Source organism: Mesoplodon bidens, assembly GCF_964165515.1.
Source record: "Mesoplodon bidens genome assembly, chromosome: 9".
NCBI classification, from domain to species: Eukaryota; Metazoa; Chordata; class Mammalia; order Artiodactyla; family Ziphiidae; genus Mesoplodon; species Mesoplodon bidens.
In genome coordinates, this window is record NC_138166.1 from 16,540,723 (window position 1) to 16,563,354 (window position 22,632).

Sequence of the window (22,632 nt, forward strand, 5' to 3'; positions counted from 1 at the left end):
CTAGCCTGGGAGAGAGAGTCTTTGAATATTTTTTGTTTGTTTGTTTTGTTTTGGAGCCCACTTTTATTGTACTGTCGCTTTGCCCCGGACGGCAGCAGTCACGCTGCTGGGTGATATACACAAATACACATATGTACACACACTGCCCACACCTATAGCAGAGACGATGGAGACTTTCAATATTATCTGATTTTTATTTATGCATTTCAGTTTGATAATTATTTATTCTGGTAGGCTGAATAATGCCTCGACCCAAAGATGCTCATGTCCTAAATCCTTGGAACCTTTGAATATGTTACTTCACATAGCAAAAAAAGAAAAAAGACTGACAGATATGATTAATTCAGGGTTCTTAAGATCAGGAAGTGATACTGGTCCTTATAAGAGGGAGGAGGCAGGAGGGGCAGAGTCAGAGAGGAGATATGAAGCAGAGGCTGAAGTGCTGCAATTGCTGACTGAAGACAAGAGGGCCATGAGCCCAGGTGTGTGAGCAGCCTCTAGAAGCTGGAAAAGGCAAAGAATAGGATTCTCCCCTAAAGCCTCCAGAAGGAACACAGTGCTGCCAAACCATGTTAGACTTCTGACCTCCAGAACTGTAAAATAATATATTTACTTTTGGTTTAAGCCGCTAAATTTGTAGTAATTTGTTACGGCAGCAATAGGAAACGAATACAGTTACTTAGAAAATAAGGACTAAGAATGTTAAATAAGAAAAAGTAAAACATGGTAAGACATGAATTATAGAAAACTTACCGTCTATTGACAAAGGTGGTTCAAAATGAACGAATAAATCAATCTGAATTAGAAAGGGATGATAATTTCATGAACTTATGTCTCCTTATTATCATTAGGACAGGGTTAGGTAACTTAAGGATAGCTATACATGAGTCAGTGCTTAGCCATATTCTAATACTCTTTACCCTGTGTACTTTTCATTCCCCTTCCCGCCCCCCCCCCCTTTTTTTCCCCCATTTCTCTGTGTATCTTTTCTTCCTGTTACTGATGCACTGTTGGGATAGCTGCCTGGCTCCCAGTCCAGTGATTCTATCATATCCTAGAAGGTCCCTGTATCAGTCAGCGTTCTCCAGAGAAACAGAACCAATCATATATAGAGAGATTTATTTTAATGAATTGGCTCACATGATTGTGGGGTTGGCAAGCCCCAAATCCACAGATCCATCAGGCAGGCTGTAAACTCAGCAGGAGGTGACATTGCAGACTTGAGACAATTTCCTCTTTGCCAGGAAACCTGGTTTGCTCTTAAGGCCTTCAACTGATTGGATGAAGCCCACCCACATTATCAAGAGTAATCTCTTTTACTTAAAATCAACTGATTGCAGATGTTAACTACATCTACAAAATGCCTTCACAGGGACACCTAGAATAGAGTTTAATTAAATAATTAAATACTATAGTGTAGCCAGGTTAACACATAAAATGAACCATCAGAGCCCCCAACTCTTAAGAGGTGGGTAGCAGGCACCATGTTTGTTCTGACTCTTACTTACAGATGGCTGGCTGGTTCAAGGGTGGACACACCATTCCCACTAGACCATTCAGAGGCCTTGCCTAAGACTTACTAAGGAAACTGGAAAAAAACCCACATTTGGCCCTCTCTGGTGTGATGAGAGCCATGAGATGTGAGGATTGGAAGACATCAGTGGCCATATGAACAGTCAGTCATTCTGTACTGGAAGAGCGTGAAACCAACCTACAGAAACAGAGACCAGATTTGGAAAAAGAGTCACCTACAGTAGGGAAGGTGTGCAAAGGCTTGCTGGATGAAGGGACATCAAAGTTATGACGTGAAAAAAGAGTAAGAATTAGTGATGAGCAGTTGCTATGTGAAAGTCTGATGTGATGTGAGAGATGAACAAAGGGGAAGTTGGAGGTTGAGGGGGAGGCATGGAGAGATCTTCCCCAGGCAGAAGAAACACAGGGATAAGAACACAGAGAGAGGTGATACTGGATGTTACACATTAATCCCCTCCCACCCCATCATCCACTTTTTCTAGGCTGAACTGGGATTGCAGTATATCCACTGATAAAAATGTGAAGCTGTTATCACATAACGGCATTAATTGCCAACTAGCAGCTTAACTTCAGAGCAATGCCATCTTTGTACAAGTGTTTATGCAATTATTTGAATATTTTACTTCATTTGAACTTAATATTTTATACAAATTAATGAAAAAATGAGTGCTGCTATTAACAACAGTATAATTTAGACAAAGACAAAAAAAATCAGATTTGCCTAAAGTTGTGAACCTTTATCCCAGTTCAGATGTTCATTGGACTTGAAGTTGACTGCCTGTGAGTTCAAATGTGAAGGAAAATAACTATATTAAAGCACATTTAGGAAATACTAGAAATTTATCCTCGACCACTGTATCTAAAACATATTATAAACCACAATGACAAAGGAAATGGAGAGACTGTTAAAATTATGAATTGATAATTACCATCCATAAGTATTCCAGTGATCCAAACACAGAAAGAACATGGTATAAATGGGAATACAAATGCAACTTACTAAAGAATCTGTTATCAGGAAAAGCTAGAATTCAAATTTCAGTAATTTTCCAAAGATTGTGACATTAGCAAAAATGATCAATACCTTGCAAATATACATAACCAACTTTTGTCTACCAAATGTCACCACAAATGAGTGAGAGAATTAGAATGTGAGTTAAATTAATCATATTTAATGTTTAATCTATGTTTTAAGTATATACATATACATATGACAGGTGTTTAAAAACTAAAATCTATATACTAAAAACTAAATCTATATACTGGATTTACTATACTATAGTATACTATATATCATCTATATATAGTAATCTATATACTAAATCTATATATTATAAAACTAAAATTTATATTGGGAATTTTATACTATTTATATTATAATCTTAAAAATCTGGTATAATATGTCTTAACTTGCTTATTTAACATTCATACTTCTTTTTGCAAAGCAGGCAGCTACTTATATTCTTGGAGCTAGAGCTGTGCATGAGTGAGTGTGTGTGTGTGTGTGTGTGTGTGTGTGGTGAGCGGGGGGGGGGGGTGGGGGGGGTGGGGGGGGGAACAGTAAGTGATCAGAGATGAGACTACAGAGATAAGCAGACATTAGATTGTGTAAAGCTGCATAAAACACATAAAGGAATTCAGACTATCCTGAGATTAATGGAAGTGTTGAAGGAGTTTAGGCAGAGGAATTATATGATGTATTCGCCTTCAGAAGATCATGATGGTTGCAATGGGAAGAGTGGATTTGGGTGGGGTGGGGTGGAGACTGAACCTGTTTGATCTGTACTGCAATTATGGTAAGCAGGTAATAATGCCTTGGATTAGGGAAGTGGCAGTAGAAATGGAGTGGATTCCCGGAGGTGGGCTGGTAAGCCAGTTCTCTGGGGCGGGGGCGGAGGGGGTGTGGATAGCCCTTATTTATAATGCTTGCCAATTTCCATGGTGTAATTACTTCCACCTTGGCTGGTTGGGAAGAGATGTACACATTGGGAATGGGTACCTCATAAGCCAGTGTGAGCTGGCCCTAGTTCCCCACGGCACATTACCTTTATACAGAAGTGAGAAAACTGTTCATTTCTCCAGACAGAATTCTTTTTTGCAAATTTTCACAGTTGTGTCAATACCGCCACCTGTTCAACTGATATTGAGAGGATAGGAATCATTTTATAACTAACAACAAAGAATACTGGTGTTCTGCTGCTAACAAAACACCAAAATGTAATGGCTTCAAAGACTATTTTACATTTGTGACTCTATTTCTGTTTTTAAATAAGTTATGGTTACCAGGGGAGAAAGGATAAATTGGGAGATTGGGATTGACACATACACACTACTATATATAAAACAGATAACTAATAAGGACCTACTGTATAGCACAGGGAACTCTACTCAATACTCTGTAATGACCTATATGGGGAAGGAATCTTAAAAAGAGTGGATATATGTATATGCATAACTGATTCACTTTGCTGTACAGCAGAAACTAACACAACATTGTAAATCAACTATACTTCAATAAAAAAATTTTTTTAAAGGCAACTTCAAAATAAAAAAGAAGAAGAAATGGAGTGGAATGGATGATTTGAGATGTGCTAAGGAGGAAGTTTTAACAGAGCCTGGTGATGGAGTGGATGTTGAGGAAAAGAGAAAATTCAAAGTAAACATGTAGATTTCTGGCTTCCCGCATTTGGGTGGGTGATTGCATCAGCTCAGTTCGGACATGCTGTGTTTGAGTTAGTTTCCTATAAAACATCCAAGAGGTATCAACTAGGGAATTGAATACATAGGTTTCAAGCTTAGGAGTGAGTTCATGTCTAGAAGTCATCAACCTATAGAAATAAAACCATGGCATAGATGAGATAATCCAAGAGGAATGTGTAGACTAGACTAGAGTGATAGAGCCTTAGAGCTCCTTGAAATGGCAGTATTTAAGCAAAGACAGCAGTGTCCAAAGGACAATGATGAGTGGCCAGAAAGGAAACAAACATGAAGTGTGGTTTTCCAGAAGCTGAGAGAAGAGATTGTTTCAAAAAGGAACGAACGGTCAACAACTTCAAATGCTGTTGAAACATTAAGAACTAGGGGATATCTTATAATAGGGACGATATTGGTGACTTTATTGCGTCGTTTCACAGCAGTGTTGGGAATGAAAGGCTGACTACCTACGCTTGAGGAGTAACTTGGAGGTGAGGAAGTGGAGATAGCAAGCACAGAAAATTCTTTGAAAATTTTTCTCTAGTGAAAGGAAGGAGAATTTGGGTAGAAGCCGGAGGGAGAGAGGATATGTATGAGGGAGACACTTTAAACAAATGAGAATGCTAATGGCAAGGAACCAGTAGAGTGAGAGGTTGAAGACACAACAAAAAGAGAGTAATTGATGGAGCAAGGTCCTCAGGTAGACAGGAGGAGCTGAGATCCAGAATCCAGACGGAACGATGGCTTTCTATTGTGAAAAGAATGAAGGAAGGGATGGTCATGGTTCAAAAGTTATAGGTTTGATTATAATAACTAATATATAGTTCTCATGTAATTTTTAATTATTACAACACAGTATAAGTATTTTAAAATGCAGACAATAAAATTTTTCAAAGGTAGTGAGAATAATCGGGGACTATCTAAGTATTGCTATTAAAATCAATTAATTAAAAGCCTAAGTTTAAGTACTAATATTATTTAATAAAAAGATGTGATTTAGGGCTTCCCTGGTGGTGCAGTGGTTGAGAGTCCACCTGCCGATGCAGGGGACATGGGTTTGTGCCCCAGTCTGGGAAGATCCCTCATGCCGTGGCGCGGCTGGGCCCGTGAGCCATGGCCGCTGAGCCTGCGCGTCCGGAGCCTGTGCTCCACAACGGGAGAGGCCACAACAGTGAGAGGCCCCCGTACCGCAAAAAAAAAAAAAAAAAAAAAAAAAAAAGATGTGACTTATAACCTAAAATAAATAAATAAAAAATAAAATGCAGACAATAATATAATTTGTTCAAGTATCTTACTTATTAATACTATTTTCTCTGACTCCCCAAGACTCAAAACATCTAGATTTATGGGACCTAGCCAGACATTCCTTCTTTTGTAAGGTACCTGGGACAACATTTGAAATATAGTAAATATTTGATAAATGCTAATTTAATTCCCTTTCCTTGGCTGGACTCAAATAGTCAGCTGCTTCCCTACTGATGGCATCTAATTCTTCCTTCTGGTTTCTCAGATCTGGTACTTTCTGGTCTAATCCTCACTACCTACCAGAGTCCTCCTGACTTTATAAATACCTTCTGTTCTAGTCTATCTCTACCTCTACACTTTTCGAGGACAAATCAATTCATTTATGATAGAATAATTCATTTTAATGAAGTATATTAAAGACTAAATTTGTATTCTACATGAAGATATGAAGGTATTCTGTGTATGTGTACATACACACGCAAAAATCAGGAGCCACTAGAAATCGATGCTGGGTATGTGGTGATTCCTCTGAAAAATAATACAACTTATAAAATGAACAAAACTGAAATGGGTATCAATTTTCACAATGATAGATTCTGACCAAAGGCATATTTTCACAGACTTTGTCAAAATGTATCAAAGAGCCCTTTAAAATATCAAAGTGGCTTCTTCATTTACTGGTGATGAAAATGTACAATTTTATTTATAGTTAATAAGTATAAAAACTTATTCAAGGTTGAAAGACTCTGAAGAAACCTGTAGAGAGGTAGGGAAATTAGATAGAACCAAGCATATCTATTACCTCATTCAAGGGAAATATTTCATTTCGATGATCAACCCAGGCAGACAATGGCTTCTGAAAAATGAATACTTGATTTCATAGCAGTAAAAATCAATTTTGGAGCTAGTTCAGTGATAGAAGGACAATGTAAAATACATCATCCCATGCACCTTAACTATAACTATATCTTAAATAAAATAATATAAGAATACTACACAGCTGCAAATCCAAAACTTCATTGAATAAGTGTATTATTAACATTTCTCTTAATGTCAAAAAGATGAAAAGAAACAACATAGAAATATTTTCAGCTATACAAATTCAGGGCTTCCAAGACAAAAAAAAAATTACTGAGGATGCCACTGTTATTTACATACATTTTTTTCTACATAGAAAATGTTTATATCTAATTCAATTTCACTTTAACCCTGGGCAAAGTGAATGCTGTAATTAGACAACAACATTCACTTAACATTTAACCTACTCATTTAACATTTATCACTTACATGTTCTTGCCATGTGCCAGATATTGTTCTAAGTTCACTAAGATATTAGCTCTTTTTATTTATTTATTTATTTATTTATTTATTTATTTATTTTTGCGGTACGCGGGCCTCTCACTGTTGTGGCCTCTCCCGTTGCGGAGCACAGGCTCTGGACGCGCAGGCTTAGCGGCCATGGCTCACGGGTCCAGCCGCTCCGCGGCATGTGGTATCCTCCCGGACTGGGGCACGAACCTTTGTCCCCTGCATCGGCAGGCGGACTCTCAACCACTGCGCCACCGGGGAAGCCTGATATTAGCTCTTTTAATCTTTAAACCATGTAACAGAATATGGTAAAAAATTTTAATTGAAATTGCTGTTTTTTCTCCACTTTTCCATCCTACCGCATTGTATGTAATCAGTAAAAGGACAGCAAAAGTCCAGTGAAAAGCATTTAACTTGGACTTATAAGATTTGAGTTCATTTCTGGCTCTATTTAGGGTTCTGTGTGACATTGGATAAGTTACTGAAACCAGAACCTCCCAAACCTAAACTGATGATCAGAATTTGAAGGAGGGTGTTATAGCTACAAATATAACTATTTATATTTGTTATATTTTTAAATTTATATACATGTAAGGCTTCACCCAAGACTTTCTAATTGACTTTGTTTAGAGTGGGACTCAAGAATCTGAATTTCCTTTAAAGCTTTACAGATCTTCCTCAACTTATGATGGGGTTATGTCTCAATAAATCCATCATAAATTGAAAATATTGTAAGTTAGAAATGCATTTAATACACCTAACCTACTGAACATCATAGCCGAGCCGAGCCTACTTTAAATGTGCTCAGAACACTTGCACTAGCCTACAGATGGACAAAATCATCTAACACAAAAAACCGCTTTGTAATAAAGTATTGACTATCTCATGTAATTTAGTGAATACTGCTCTACAAATGCACAAGTGAATGGTTGTCTGGGTGCAGCGTGGTTGGAAGTGTATTGGACTGGGAGCCGGCATTTCATCAAGAGAGAAAGAGAGGTGCCCTCTATATGAGGTTGGGGAGTGGCAGATTCGGCCTTTTCCGCCCGCCCCCCCCTCCCCCGAGCGCTGCTCCGGCTGCACCGCGCTCACTCTGAGCTCCGTGCTCCTAAGCTAGTGCTACCATTGTTTCCCTCCAGTCGCCATCATGATCATCTACCGGGACCTAATCAGCCATGATGAGATGTTCTCCGACATCTACAAGATCTGGGAGGTCACGGATGGGCTGTGTCTGGAGGTGGAGGGGAAGATGGTCAGTAGGACAGAGGGTAACATTGATGACTCGCTCATTGGTGGAAATGCCTCTGCTGAAGGCCCCGAGGGCTAAAGTACCGAAAGCACAGTAATCACTGGTGTGGATATTGTCATGAACCATCACTTGCAGGAAACCAGCTTCACAAAAGAAGCCTACAAGAAGTACATCAAAGATTACATGAAGTCAATCAAAGGGAAGTTTGAAGAAGAGAGACCAGAAAGAGGAAAACCTTTTATAACAGGTGCTGCAGAACAAATCAAACATATCCTTGCTAATTTCAAAAACTATCAGTCCTTTATTGGTGAAAACATGAATCCAGATGGCATGGTTGCTCTGCTGGATTACCGAGAGGAAGGTGTGACCCCATATATATGATTTTCTTTAAGGATGGTCTAGAAATGGAAAAATGTTAACAAATTTGGTTGTTTGGACCTATCACCTGCTCGTCATAACTGGCTGGCTGCTGCTTTTCATCCACACAACACCAGGACTTAGACGAATGGGACTGATGTCATCTTGAGCTCTTCGTTTTGATGTTGATTTGTTTGGAGCAGAGGCATTGTTTTGGAGGAAAAAGACAACATGTCATGTAGGTTGTCTAAAAATAAAATGCATTTAAACTCGAGAGAGAGAGAGAGAGAGAGAGAGAGAGAGAGAGAGAGAGAGAATCATGCCCATATGGCTAGCCTAGGAAAAGTTCAAAATTCAAAACTCGAAGCATGGGTCATCTGACCCCCAATACATCTGGGAGGCTTTTGTTGTTACCAGTTACTACTATATGCATAGCTTTTGTACATTGATATGTTTATAAATTGGTATACGATAAGCACGTATATAAAAATAAATATGTACATTATATAGCCATGAATATATTTAAATGTATGTGTTTATATATGCATACACCTTTCAAAAGAGAAATACTGAAGAAACCAATCTAAGAGGCAAAATTGCATCTACTTTAGGGATAGACACTGGACAAAACCTCAGAGGACTATGTATTTTATTTTGTATTTCTGATTAAACAATGATGAGAATGACAGAAGATTTACAGGAATGCTCACCTTCATACTACAGACAAACATGTAACTGCATGCTAAGTCTTATTATTCTGTGGGGACGTGAGTAATGCTTTAATGCAAAATTCCAGTTAAATGACTGTAGTAGACTAATCTTTAATTCTAAAACATGATTCTGACAAAAGCATACCTATCTCATACGCCTCCCCAATGTATATATTAGCTATAAGTAGCAGCAAACATAAGAATTGTAGTTACTAAAACCCTTCTCCTCTTACTTTTTACTCATACCATATGTTAGTACATAAGGTTGGTTTATAAATAATAAAAATTAACATCAATAAGAAACTTAAGTGTGTGTGTGTGTATTTATTATTATTAAAAAAATTTTTTTTGGCAACAACACACAGCTTGTGGGATCTTAGTGCCCCGACAAGCAATCTAACCTGGGTCCATAGCAGTGAAAGTGCGTTTTAACCACTGGACTTTCAGTGAATTCCCAAATCTAAGTATATTTTAAAACAGAAACTTTCATGTTCTTTGAGGTGCCCAGGCAGGAAATTTTGAAATGCTCATGAGTTCTACTGGACACTAGTGCTAATTATTAATAATATATACTTAAAATTATGCCCTTTCATCCAAGTACCTCAAAGAGCTTTTAAAGCATTAATTTGTTATTTCTTATCTCTGAGAGGCAGGCTGGTAGAAAGTTATTATAATCTCTATTTTATAGTCAAAGAAACTAGGACTTAGAGAGGTTAAATGACTTTGCTTGGGTCATATGGTGAAAAGAACTTTGGGACTCAAGATCATTGCTCTCATTTCTAGTTCAGTATGTTATCCATTACATGGTTGGTCAATACACCTAAATGTAATTCTATTCTAGGAGAATTGAGAATAAATGTATTTGAATAATCTAAGAACTAAAGGTGAGAGTTCCTTATTTTTTGTGTTCAAAAAATCCTGTTATACAGGAATATAGAATAACAACTAATAATTAGTCTTTGGTTTGCCAGTGTACCTATTATTTATAGGGCTTTTGCTATATGTGGCTTTCTGAAGCTTCTGCTCAAAAATGATCCGTTCTATTTCTGACTGCTTTAAGCTAGGTTAGCATAGCTGTGAACAAACAAGAATCGGCTGAGACAGCCTGACTAATGAACTTGAGGTTGTCTTTCATTGCGTTCCCCTTGCTCACTCTTGTTAAAGCGATCCTCCTCCTAGTTCTCCATTCAACAGGTATTTGTGTAACCTACCATCCTCAATCCTCCATCTGTGGCCATTTTAACTAACCTGTCTTGTCAATGATTAAATTTTAAAATTTTTAATTAAGGTAACAATGATATTATTTTATGATGCTATACTACTTATACTTTTGTCATATTCAGTTTCTTGTAAGCCTAAACTTTATGGCCCTTAGAAGAAATATGGTCCTTAGAAGACCATTATGCATATATCAGCACATGGGGATTTTTTTCAATGTAATATTTCAGCATTTTTCCCAAGAAAAATTAGGGAGAAAGGAGAAGTGGCTTTGAATCTGTGCTCAATAAAGTGAGACTGCAGTTGGCTCGGGTGTGGTAATACAAGCCTGTGGTGTTTGTAACTTCATACCCCATCCTACCCAGAGCTGTAGACCCACACAGCAACTGCCATTAGACACCACCATCGGTACTTAAAACACGCCAGGTCCAAAATGGCACTCATTTTCTGCCCCAACCCCATCCCAATCCTTATTTCATTTGGTAAAGTACACTTTTATCCTCTCCCAAAAGCAGAGTATCAGTATTGTCACTTCCATTCTTTTATCCAGCAAGCACCTGCTTCCCAAGAATCTATCATCATAACTAGTTGATTTGGCATCCTGAACATTTTAGGAGTCCATCTTCTTCGGATGCTCACTGCCACTCACATTATGGTTATCCTTTCTCTTGATTTCTGTAATGGCTCCTTGTCTACAAGCTCTCTGCTTAACCTGCTCCTCCCATCAACTAACCTGTCCTCCACCAACAGCTTGTCAGTCTGTCCAGGGTCATTCCTCTATTCATTGCCTCACCACGGCATGAAAGACAGTTCATGTTTGACTCCTGACTGCTTCTTCAGCTTCATCTTTTTCAGCAGCCCAGGCTTGAACTTTTAAGTCCTGTAATTACTAAGACTTCTCAATACTCTTTGTTCCTTTGTTTCATGTCCTTTTTGTCAGGATCTGGATGTGTTGCAAAATCCCTTTTTGGTGCTGTAAAATCCCTGTTTATCTTGAAAATCTGACACAGTTTTAGGAAACTCATCCATTCCTTTCTCTGTATACCTTGCTATGCCATACTTCCAACCGTAATTATTTGCTTCCGTTAGTCTGGGCATCCCTTGAATGGACTGTGTCAAGCAATGAGTGTTGCTACTCAGGTGCGAGGTGGGGAGGGAGGAGGATAAGGGAATAAATATCTACAGTTAAGAGGGGAGCTGCTAACGCATGTTAGTCTAACGATCGATTTCGAACTTGTGGAGGGATTAAATAAAGCAAACGATTTAGTGGAACTACTTCCAATTTAGGTTCCCAAATCACAGGATGGGGCCGCGGGATGATCTCAGTGCCATACCAGACATCAGACCCGCAGTGTCGTAGGGGGTTCGAGAATCCTCAGAAAAGGATCCCCGACTATCCGCGGATGCGAGTTCTCCCGGGATCAGCTGTTAGACAGGAGACCCTCCAGCCAGGGCAGGCGACTGATCCGTCTCCAGGGATTCAGCCCGCGACGAGCCACGTCGCCGGTTCCACTCGGGAAAATCCCGGCCACGGGACGGAGTGGCCTAGGACGCCCCGGGAGAAGAGGCCGCCCCCTGGAAGCAAGATGGCGGCCTCCGCTCTCCCCCTCCTTCCCCAAGAACCCCCTCCTGGTCCCCAGAAGAGACAAGGACGTCGTGGCGCCGGCGCCGAGATCCAGGAAACTCTGCGAGGCCCGCGGCCCCTCCCGGGCTCCGGGGAGGTGACTTCACCTCGCCGGGCGCAGAGAGCCGGGGGTGGGGTCGCCCGAGAGACAGTGCAGCCCGCCCTCAGCGCCCGGAGGGTGGACGCCAGCTGGCCCGCTCCCTCCGGCCATTGTTCTCCAGCTCCGGCCCCCACATCCTCCTCTCAGCCCGCGGACCGGAAGTTACTTCCCCTCAGGCTCCGCCCCGCTCCCAGCGCCCCGGAAGTGATCTGCGGCTGCTGCTGCAGAGCGGCCAGCAGGAGGGTGGATCTCCCGAGAGCAGGGCGCCCCGAGCCCTCCTCCGCCTCCTGCTGCCGCCCAGACTCCACCGCCTCCTGTCGGACTCCTCCTTCGGCCGCTCCCGGCGCGGAGCCTCCTGGACGACAAGGGCCGAGCACTCTCCAGCTGGAGCCAGCTCAGCCGCGACTTCCGGAGCCCGCGGGGCTGTGGACCGGCTTGCGGTGCAGGTGAGGGATGCCCGCCCGGGCCGCCTGGGGAGGGGCTGGGGCCGCCGGGGTGGCGGCGGGGGTGTGTCTGGGCGGCGGCGGGCCGAGGCCCAGGCGCCGGGCCCGGACGCCGAAATTGCACCTCCCGCGTTCTGCCCGGGAACCAGCTGCGGGACTAGCCCGGGCTGGAATCCGGGGCGCCGGGTTCGCCGCTGTGCGGGCGAGTGCACTCCCGAGAGCGGACAGTTGCGGCGAGGTCTCCCGACCCCGGTACCCCCTCGAGCTGGCCTCGTCGGAAGGTCACCCCACATCTCTGGCCCGCCGCGCCGAGGTCCCCGCCTGGGCGGTGCCCGCAACCTGGGGGGACCGGTCGCCGCAGTCCCCGCGCCTCACTGCGCCCCTCTCCCCTCCTTCCCTTTCTTTCACTCCTTGTCTGTGTGCGAGCAGTTGCTTTTTAAGCGTCTCCGGTAGGGTTTTGTGCCAGTTAAAGGAATAGCTGTTTCAGGTTGAAGTCATTAGATGGTCCGCACTTAACTGAATAGCCGGTCCTGGGCTCTTGCACAGGTTTAGCCAATAATCGGGAATCAAGCCTCTGAAACGAGGACGAGAATATGGATATTTTGAGTGAGGGAGGTGTTTCTTCCGTGGTTCGTTCCTGAAGGTTTTCCAGAAGTGGAAGATGTGATTTGTGTGCTTTAGGCTGGGGATATGTGTGTAAGTGGGCGGGGGTGACGGCGCAGAGAGGTGGCAGTGTTGTTTCAAGGTTTAGGGAGAATTAGGGAGTTGACTGGCCTTTTCTCGGAAACCTGAATGTCCAGACTTGCGAGAGCACATCCAAGTGTCATTGAGGTTGTATGAGAACTCCAGGGCCACGCCCTGCCTGTCAAGCTGAAAAGCACCTAATTTACGAATTGTGTTTGGGGGCCGCGGGGAGGGGGGCGGGGGGGGAGATCATTATAAAATATGTGTCATGAGTTAATTCTTGTCCTGGAAGTAAATTACAACTTTAATTATGCTCCAAAAAGTATATACTAAATGTCGTTAGTGAACTCAGTTTTCACCAAAGGTATTCCTTTTAGCTTATGTTTACTAATGTATTTAAATATGTCTTATGCGCTTATGTTTCTGTCTCTGTTAATGCAATATTATTATAAAATGACTCCTGTGACTCTTAAAACATTATTTTTAGATTATGAATTTCTTCAGGGCAGGAGCCATGTCTTACTCATCCCTGTGTTTCCATGCGATGTGGCCAGAACATAGAAGTTATTCACACAGCTTTTCAGTGAATGAATGAATGTGAAGGTGATCTCACAATTGCCTTCCAGTAGTCATTTATTTGGCGGGGGGGGGGGGGCTAAGGTTTTTTTGTTTGTGTTTTTGTTTCAGTTTGGATGCAGATTTTGCTTTGTCTTTCTGTTCTTTAACATGGTCAAAGGACAAATCAAGAAGAATCCTTTGCCATCCTTCCAAAACTATCCTCCCCTGAAAGATTAAAATTATATTTGGGGTATTGTGATTGGGCATTATAATAACTTACATTTCAGTGTTAAATGTTTACTACTTGAGCCTTTTTGCCCAGGGTTATCAAGAAGAGATTTCCTGGTGATAGGAAGTTTATGTTTGGAGTTGATAACCATACCCTGTCTTAATCAAATAGAGGAAATTGGGAGTTACCACTGTTGAGATAACGTGGTACATCGCAGAATTGCTTATAGTGGCTCATTTTTTTCCACGGGTACATGAAGTCCTCTGACATCCTCTTATGACCTTGACGTGATTTACCAGTAGCCACTTTAACACTTTTTTCCAGAGATCCAGATGCTGTTCTCCAGTGTGGCTGCTGAGTGTGCAGTCATCTGTATAAATTATTTTGAGGTAATTCTTCATACAACACTTTCTTTGCAGTTAATTCTTCATACAGCTCTTTTCAGGGAAAAGGGGCTAATTACAGGAAAGAAACTTGTCTACCATTTGTGTGGGGAGATAATGTTTGTCTATAGATGGTTGGGTTATTTTCACTGTAGTGAGGTTCAAATAAAAAAGTGCCGATATCTTCTTTCCTCTCTGAATGTCTGGTCCTACACTGGTTTTCCAAGCTCAGCTTCTACAGAACATAGGTAAATGTACCAATATCACTTCTTGTATATGTGTGTGTCAGTGTAATATGCATTTGTACATGGGTTGCGAAGACCATCACTTTTAAAATACTGGAATAAGAGGCTGTGAATATTAATGGGGAAAAAGATTATGATTTTGAGGAAGTAGGGAGACAGTTCGTGGTTTTCACTGTTTTATAAAATGTTTTAATTTTAGACACTAGGGAGAGTGAAGCCTGTAATTTCTTATCTCAGTGACGTAACCACTATACAGAGGTCATATTTCCCTTATTTCAACAACTCTCTTGGTAATAACAGTCCTCCTACATTGATTTCCTGCCAAGCACTGTGATAAGAGCTTATAATTTTTAATCTCCACACTATTTCTGCAAGATAGGTAGTTTTTCCATACTTTACTAAGGCTAAGGGTAGTTATTTGCTGGAAGCTGGGCCGCTAGTACGTAATAGGGTCTGGATTTTGAAGTGAAAATTTCTGAGAACATTGGCTATTGCAATTAATCCTAAAAGACTGAGAAAAGAATTCGATTCTGATTGAGCTGAGCTTTAAGAAAGCAAAGATACTGATCTCCTCAGTACTCTTGGCCGTCACATGGGGCCTGGGGTAACCAGTGACCCTGGCCAGGTGGCCTCAGATAGCAGCCAGTCTTCTGTTTATGACCTTCCACATGTTATCACCTTCTGCGTGTGCCACGATGAAAAAATGGTTGGGCATTGTTCATGTAAGTGTCCCGGGAGAGCAGAGTATAAGGAACTCAACTTCGGTGTTTGATTATTACTTTTTACCTTTCAAGTACCCGAACAGTCCCTATTTGAGAGGACTGTTGGAGACCTGTTTGTAGTGACCTTTCCTGCAATCTTGTTGTTTTTTTAGTTCTTTCTTGGACCGAAGGACATGGGGGAGAGGTTGTGGGAGAGTGGAAAGAATGGTAAAAAAGCAGAGGTGTAGACATGGGTCTGTTTTTACCATTTCAGACCATACATTATTTTCTCTCTGGGTTTAGTATGGAGGCTTAAAGGTGGCAGAATTCTTGTAAGGGTCTAACTGCTCTTCGGTGCCAGTAGAATTCTCTTCACTCTTCCCAAGGCTGTGCACTTTTTTTTTAAAAAAATGCCCTTTTCACTGGGCCTAATTCTAAGGATGTGTTCAGCTCTTGGTTTAAAAAAGAAGTGTAGAGCTCAAGTTAAAAATAGCTTATTCTGGGCTTCCCTGGTGGCGCAGTGGTTGAGAGTCCGCCTGCCGATGCAGGGGACACGGGTTCGTGCCCCTATCCCGGAAGATCCCACATGCCGCGGAGCGGCTGGGCCCGCGAGCCATGGCCGCGGAGCCTGTGTGTCCGGAGCCTGTGCTCCGCAACGGGAGAGGCCACAGCAGTGAGAGGCCCGCGTACAGCAAAAAAAAAAAAAAAAAAAAAAAAAAAAAAGCTTATTCTCCAGCCCCCATTAGTAACAGTTATTCTTTGTGTTTTTCTGTTTGTTTGTTTTTTAGCTCTAAAACACCTTTCTTACTACCCTATTGCACTCATAAGGATTTGGTTACAATGTAGAAAAAACTCAGTTAAAGCTCTGTGTGTTCTTAAAAGATGTTTGAGTAAATTTTAGAAGAGAATTTGCATCTTTGATTTAATTATACCTGATGGTGAAAACGTATTCCTCGACATCAAGAGGGCATTCTGTACAAGCCAAGAAGCAAGCTTCCAGAAAACATGTTAGTATTCTTAGAGGCCCTCACAGCTAGAGGCCTGTATTAGGTTCAGTAGACAGACATAACGCTTGACACACATAATCTCTTTGAAGTCTGGGATCTAATTTCATCGCAGAAGTCCCTTATTGAAACTAAATATCAGGGTTTGTCAGTGTCATCTTGGAGAATAAAACACAGCAAGATTATGAAACGACTTCTACTCCCAGACACATTGTGAAGGCGGGGCAAAGATCCCCAGTTTCCACAAAGATCATGACTGTAGTCTTCGAAGCCACAGGATCTGTTGCTTTCTTTCACAGTTGAGAAGCTAGCGTAGTAATCCATTGAAAATGAGGTTGCCCCACTACTGAGTGATTGCAGGCGCTTTAGTTCAGCGGCCCTGTCTAGATCTATTCTGGATTATTGTAGCAGCCTTTTAGCCTCTGGTTGGATCCCCCCCACCCAACGTTTTTCCACACTTGGTTAGAGTATTCACGATACTCCCGTGCTTAAAACCCTTCCACAGCTCCTTCTTGCTAATTAATACAATCCAAATTCCTTTTATTCTTAATTTCATATATAAAACTTTTAAGGTCTGCTCTGTACCTAACTAACTCTGTAGCCTCGTTTCTTGTTTTCCAGGGCCTTCAGTTCCAGCAATCCAGGCTTCTGGAATGCTAGCGTTTTTTCAGTCCCTCATTTCCTCTTCCTGTGATTTTTAACCACTCCTCCTTCCCCCAGCCTAATATACCCCTACTTGCTTTTCAGAACTCAGTTTAGCTTATACCTCTCCAAAAATTGTATCTTGATTTGATTTTTTCTCTCAACTCCATCCTTCCAAAAAAACAAAACAAAACAACAACAACAAAAAACAACTTTTAAGACTGGGCTAGGGCTTCCCTGGTGGCGTAGTGGTTAAGAATCCGCCTGCCAGTACAGGGGACACGGGTTCGAGCCCTAGTCCAGGAAGATCCCACATGCCGTGGAGCAGCTAAGCCTGTGTGCCACAACTACTGAGCCTGCGGTCTAGAGCCCCCAAGCCACAACTGCTGAGCCCGTGAGCCACAACTACTGAGCCCGTGTGCCACAACTGCTGAGCCCACACGCCTAGAGCCCGTGCTCCGCAACAAGAGAAGCCACCGCAGTGAGAAGCCCGTGCACCCCAATGAAGAGTAGTCCCTGCTCACCGCAGCTAGAGAAAGCCCGTGTGCAGCAACGAAGACCCAACACAGCCAAAAATAAATAAATAAAATAAATTTTTAAAAAAGACTGAGCTAGTTGCTCCCCTTGCGAGCTGCCATAAAATCTACGATAGTACTTACTACTATGGACAGTTACTTCATTAGCCTATTGTAAATTTTGTTGACCACAGTCTATAGTAACCGCATATCTCCAGGTACACATGCCCTCTTAAAAGTCTTCACAGGACTTTATCAGAAGTTCCCAAACTTTCTCAGTTCCTGACATCCTTATTATATCAGTAATTTTTTCACAGCATCCCTAGGTCAGGAGAAACACCTAATGGTTTAATTTATTAATTTAGGTCCAAACAACTTAATAAGTATTTATGTACTGACAATTTAGTAACTATTTGAAAAAAGTAATACACAAATTGAGTAACTTTAATTTTTAACTACTTAGTACTCCACGGTTTACTCAACCATTTCTCCTGTATTTGGACACTTAAGTAATACCCAATATTTTTCAATTACAAGTGGTGTTGTAATGCAAATCTTTGTTTCTTTGTATTGTTGGAAGTATATCTTCAGGATAAATGTGTATATATAAGATTTGTTAGATTTGCCAAATTTTTCTTCCTGTGGGGTTGTACTATTTTGAATTCCCACCAGTGGTATATGAGTGCTACAGCTTCAGCAGCAGAGCATGTTGTCAAGCTGCTGAATTTCTACTAATCGAATAGGTGAGAAATTGTATCTCAGCCTAGTTTTAATTTGTATTTCTCTTATCACAAGTGAATTGAACACTTTTTTTCATATGTTTCCCGGCCATTTTTTACATTTTTTACAGTGTTCATGTTATTTGCTCACTTTCTAAATAAATTTTGGTCTTTTCCCCTCAGAGTTTAAAAGTTCTTTGTATTTAAGTATATTAGTCATTTAACTTTGATATATATTGCAAATACTTCGCCCAGTTATCTTTTGGCATTGCTTGTGGTATGTGTTTTTTTGACTTGCAAAAGTTTGTTTCTGTGTAGCCAAGTATATTAATCTTAAATTTATTGCATCTGGATTTTTCATCATAGAGAGCCTTTCAATTCCCACAGGTTATAGAGGAATTCAGCCATGCTTTCTTCTAGTACTAATACAGTTTCATTTATAATATAGAGCACATTCAGTCCTCTGATCCATTTGGAGTACATTTCTATATATGGTGTGAATGGGTCTAATTTTATATTTTCCACATGGCTGTCCAGTTGTCCCGATACCATTTAATTAAAAAAAAATCTTGGCCCCCTTTATCATATACTCGATTTCCGTATGTCGTTGGGTATGTTTTATACTTTTATGGTCTGACTGTTCCTGCACCAGTACTACACTGTTTTAATCATAGAGGCTTTGTATATGATTTAGTATCTGGTAGGGCTAGTTCCCCATTATCGCTCCTCTTCTTCAGTGTCTTCCGTACTAGTCTTGCGTGTTTCATTTTTCTGTATGAACTCTAGCATCAGTTTGTCCAAGTCCTTTAGAAAGCGCACTATTGGGCTTCCCTGGTGGCGCAGTGGTTGAGAGTCCGCCTGCCGATGCAGGGGACATGGGTTCGTGCCCTGGTCCGGGAGGATCGCACATGCCGCGGAGCGGCTGGGCCCGTGAGCCATAGCCGCTGGGCCTGCGCATCTGGAGCCTGTGCTCCACAACGGGAGAGGCCACAACGGTGAGAGGCCCGTGTACCGCAAAAAAAAAAAAACAAAAAAAAAAAAACGCACTATTATTTTTATTGAGGTCGCATTAAACTTACTGTATAACTTAGAACTGATCTCTTGATGGTGTTGGAACATCTTAATCTAGAACAAGCGATGTCTTTTCATTTTCTTAAATCTACTTTTCTGTCTCTGCGGAATGGTTTATATTTACTTCATATAAGTTTTGAACATTTATTGTTTATTCCTATGTATTTTGTGTTTTACCGTAATTTTGTTGTTACTATTATAAATAGAATTTTCTTATTAGTTATATTTACCAACTGATTATTATTCATGTATATGAATATTGCTAATTTCTGCATGTTTTTTGGTTACTTTTTTAAAAATTTTTATTTATTTATTTATTTATTTTTGGCTGCGTTGAGTCTTCTTTGCTGCACACGGGCTTTCTCTAGTGGTGGTGTTGAGCAGGGGCTACTCTTCATTGCGGTGCGCTGGTTTCTCACTGAGGTGGCTTCTCTTGTTGCAGAGCTCTAGGCACGCGGGCTTCAGTAGTTGTGGCGCGTGAGCTCAGTAGTTGTGGCTTGTGGGCTCTAGAGCGCAGGCTCGGTAGTTGTGGTGCATGGGCTTAGTTGCCCTGCGGCATGTGAAATCTTCCCGGACCAGGGCTCAAACCCGTGTCCCCTGCATTGGCAGGCGGACTCTTAACCACTGCGCCACCAGGGATGTCCCCCTTGCTGAATTATTGTTATTGTTTAAGTACTTTTATTATTTCAGTACTTTTATCATTGCTTCTCTGTGGCCCAGATACACAGTTATGTCACCTGTAAATAGAGATTTTATCCTCTCCTTTTCCAGTGTTTTTGCATCTGTTTTATCTAATTGCATGGATTACTGTCTCCAGAACAATGCTAAATAGTGATATAACAGTATCTTTAATAGAGATGCTGATTGTTTTATTGTATTATCTTCTCTGTGGATATACATTGTACTAGATATTAATTTAACGGGGGAAATACCTTTCAAAGACTGAAGTCCTTCACTATTTCTGTAAGAGATAGATATGGTAAGAGGCAGGAAGGTTGAATTTCCTAGTGGGCAGCAGCAAAGGATTGATATAATGATAATCAAGATAAGGTATTGATCCGTAGTTTCCCAGTTCATACAACCATTCCTGAATTTTGTTCCTACCTCTCCCGAACTTCATTGTAATCTTTACTCAGCCAGTCGTGGGTGCCATGGGGTGACCTCCATTTCTCCTCTAGGCTAAAGCAGCCATAGGTCTATGAAAATCTATTTCCCTCTAGGCTTTCATAGTCTTTAAGTGGTTTCTGTGCTTTACAGATGAATTAGGCTCACCTTGTATTGATGCGATTATGGCTTGAGTCCTTGTGTCTGTAGGTCACATAGCAAGTCAGGCTTGTAATTAGATGAGTTTATCGATGGGGTGGCCCGTGGTACCCAGATATGGGGTAGTTCTAGACAAGTTTGTAGGGCCTGGGTCCATCTGGCCTTGAGGCAGTTCTTTCTCTAGAATTCATTTATAAAGATATAGTCCTCTGGCTGGTGGTATATGTTGGTGTGGAATCAGGTGTAGACCAGCATCCTACACACATTCCCTCCACATGGCAATTACAGACACACACCAGTGCTCAGTCTCCCATGTTCTGCAGAGTATTTTCATTTCACTGCCATCTAATTCACCCAGAAAGTTCAAGTAGCATATTTTCTGTAGATTCTTATAATTTCAAGGTTATCTAGGTCCATTTTGTGAATTCCCAGCCCACATCCCGTTTTCTGTCTGAGTCATTCCAAATATTTCCTTTCCCAGGAGTGCTGGGTGGTATGATGTGTATTAATTTCTTGTCCCTTATGCCAAGGAGCTCCTCCCTAGAAGTCCCTACAACTCCCAGTCTATAACTATAGTCCATCTTCATTGTCCCATAAATGCTGGTAGGTCTCTAGGTTGAGGAGCTCTCACTCACCAGGTAGTACTCTTGGTCTGTGGCCAGTTGTTCATCTCCACTTCTCCTGGGACCCATGTTGCCTTTTTCTATCTGGGTCTTGGCCCACAGTTCAGTCTTTGGCGGGTGGTGGTTGGGGACTCTCCTGCCTTGAAGATCCTCAGGTCTCACCCTCTGCTACCTGCTGACACCCTGATGTCTGGGCTTGCAGGAGGCTGATCTTTTCTGTTGCCTCATGTTTGCCTTACTTCTCCTACCCCCACCTTTTTAGTCTGAGGACATTTTGTCTTCCTTCATCTTTATCCCTAAGACATTTCGTCTGTGACAGAAAATCCCTATCCCCCAAGGTCTTAAGTTTCTGGACACCAACCGCAGTCTCTTAGTGCTTGGATTAGCAGTAACTTTCCCACTACCCTTTTAATCTCTAAGATCTCCCTATTTCATGTGGCTGTACACTACACCTAAGGTAAGTCTCTATGTCTGTGACTTCGTTGATTCTTATTTGCTGATTGTGGCTTTTAGTAGCTTTCTTGGTCCCTCAGCATGAAATAAAACTTGATCATTTGCTCTGCCTGTCTCTTCTTGTCCTTGCTTTGGCCCAGATCATTAACCCATTCTCGTTTTTGTGTTTTGTTTTGTTAAAGTTTATGTTTTTTTGGTTACAACTATTTGAACTTTTTGTAGATTCATTAGTCATTAATATTTTTTGCTCTGTGAGTTGTCTTTTTATGTCCTTTGCTTATCGGGGGGGTGGTGAGGAGGCTGGATTTTTTTTTTTTTTTTTTTTGCGGTACGCGGGCCTCTCACTGTTGTGGCCTCTCACATTGCGGAGCACAGGCTCCGGACGCGCAGGTTCAGCGGCCATGGCTCACAGGCCCAGCCGCTCCGCGGCATGTGGGATCCTCCCGGACCGGGGCACGAACCCGTGTCCCCTGCATCGGCAGGCAGACTCTCAACCACTGCGCCACCAGCGAAGCCCTGGATTTTTTTTAAATGACGGATTTGTTGAGATATAATTCACATACGATAAAATTTACTTTTAAAGGGTATTAGTTCAGTGGTTCTTAGTATAGTCGCAGAGTTGTGCAGCCATCACCTCTATCTAGTTTGAGAACGTTTTCATTACCCCCAAAAGAAGCCCCATGCTCGTTAACCATCACTCCTGATCCCCTCCACCCCCCAGCCCCAGACAGCTACAAATCTACTCCCCATCTGTGGAGATTTGCCCATTCTGGTCATTCCTGGATACCATAAACGGATCATACAATATGTGGTCTTTTGTTTCTGGCTTCTTTCATTTAACATAATGCTTCAAGGTTCATCCATGTTCTAGCATGTATCAGTTCTTCATTCCTTCTCATGGCTGAGTAATGTTCCCTTCAATGGATATATCACATGTTGTTTATCCTTTCGTCAGTTGATGGACATTTGGATATTTCTACTTTTTGGCTTATATTGGCTAATGCTGCCATAAAAGTTGATGGACATGTTTTTGCATGGACATGTGTTTTCACTCCTCTTGG

General features: G+C 41.6%; 1 protein-coding gene and 1 pseudogene across 3 annotated transcripts in view; both read left to right on the plus strand.

The window, feature by feature from the left end:
* Positions 1-7,815: 7,815 nt before the first annotated feature.
* On the plus strand, positions 7,816-8,646 carry LOC308622964 (translationally-controlled tumor protein-like; annotated as a pseudogene). Its single transcript has one exon. The product of its transcript is annotated as a translationally-controlled tumor protein-like (transcript).
* Positions 8,647-12,266: 3,620 nt separating this feature from the next.
* Positions 12,267-22,632, plus strand: part of RALA (RAS like proto-oncogene A) — an 84,841-nt gene continuing 74,475 nt past the window's right edge. For both annotated transcript variants that reach the window (XM_081244437.1, XM_081244438.1), the window contains exon 1: positions 12,267-12,484. The gene's annotated coding sequence lies outside the window, so the exon portion shown is untranslated. The remainder of the gene's footprint in view (positions 12,485-22,632) is intronic.